The 1,318-nt window shown below is 41.2% G+C and overlaps 1 non-coding gene across 1 annotated transcript; it reads right to left on the bottom strand.

Moving 5' to 3' along the window:
* Positions 1–890: 890 nt before the first annotated feature.
* LOC141610227 (small nucleolar RNA R71) lies at positions 891–997 on the bottom strand. Its single transcript, XR_012528124.1, has one exon. It is a non-coding gene; the product is annotated as a small nucleolar RNA R71 (small nucleolar RNA).
* Between the last annotated feature and the right edge of the window lie 321 nt (positions 998–1,318).

Here is a 1,318-nt window from a genome sequence, read left to right as displayed (position 1 = left end):
CCCCTTAGACACCACTAGTTACAATAGAAATCTCATTTCAATTCCCGTCCCTTGGGATCCGACCTTTATTTGCCTCTTTACTAATTGTAGAGTTGTTTGTGGAGCTATAAATTGTGTTTTGATTCGACCGTGACCAACGACCACATTTTAATTTGTGAACACTTAGCGGGATCGCATCAAAAAATTGCGCCGTTGCCGGGGACGGTGTTTGTTTGATTTAGATTTCTTATTATTGTTATTAGTTGTGTCTTTCTTCGCCTTGAGGAAGTAAAACTCCTCAAGGTTTGTTCTAATTGTTTTCGAGTTGTTTGATATTTTGCATGTCTAGAAGGTTACAAGGTGATTTGTTACCTTTTGACCGTGAAATCGAAAGAACCTTGACGAACAATAGGAGACTTGTTAGGAGGAATTTAAGAGGTATTAGTGAAGTTGTCCAACCCACTAGTGAGTTTGTCAATCCTTTCGCAATAGAAGGAGAAGAAAACCCATTACACAATACCCCACAAAATCCACCTACAATGCCAAAATTCTCGTCACACTCCGTACCCACCGAGGAGAATCTACCAAATGGTACTCCTACGCCGCAACATCTAACCGGAAATTTTATTGCCAAGTCCGCCTTCATCCAATTAGTTGAGAGAAGCCAATTCGGGGGGATGCCTAGTGAGGACCCTCATTCTCATATGGAAACCTTTTGCGACTATTGTGATGCTATATCTCAAACGGGCGTGACTCAAGACCAAATTAGATGGGTCTTATTTCCTTTTTCCTTAATCGGCACCGCGAAGCAATGGTTGAAGGGCCTTGATAAGGCCACCCTTGGAATAGATTCTTGGAAGAAGTTGGCTCTAGCTTTCTACAAAAAATTCTACCCACCGGAAAAGACTAACATGCTAAGAGCTCAAATTATGGGTTTTAAGCAAAGGGATGAAGAGTCTTTGTATGAAGCTTGGGAGCGGTTCAAGGGAATTTGTCGCTCATGTCCTCACCATGGACTTAGCGAATGGTTTTTGGTGCAACAATTTTGGAATGGTTTATATGAAGATTCTAGGAACATTCTCAATATGGGATCAAATGGAATGTTCACCGAAGTTGATGACAATCAAACATGGAACAAGATTGAGGAAATGACGGTCCATAACTCACAATATAGTAGACCTCGCAAGGCTACTAGAGGAGGAAAGCATGAAGTGGACTCCGTTACTCAATTGGGTGCTCAACTTAGTGCTCACATTGACACAATCAACTTGAAGTTTGAACAAGCTATGGCTAGACTTGAGGAAAACTCAAAATCATCAAAGCATCATGTTAATGCCAT

This window comes from Silene latifolia, chromosome 10 (genome assembly GCF_048544455.1).
Source record: "Silene latifolia isolate original U9 population chromosome 10, ASM4854445v1, whole genome shotgun sequence".
Taxonomy (NCBI): domain Eukaryota; kingdom Viridiplantae; phylum Streptophyta; class Magnoliopsida; order Caryophyllales; family Caryophyllaceae; genus Silene; species Silene latifolia.
This window is presented reverse-complemented; position numbering and strand designations above follow the sequence as displayed.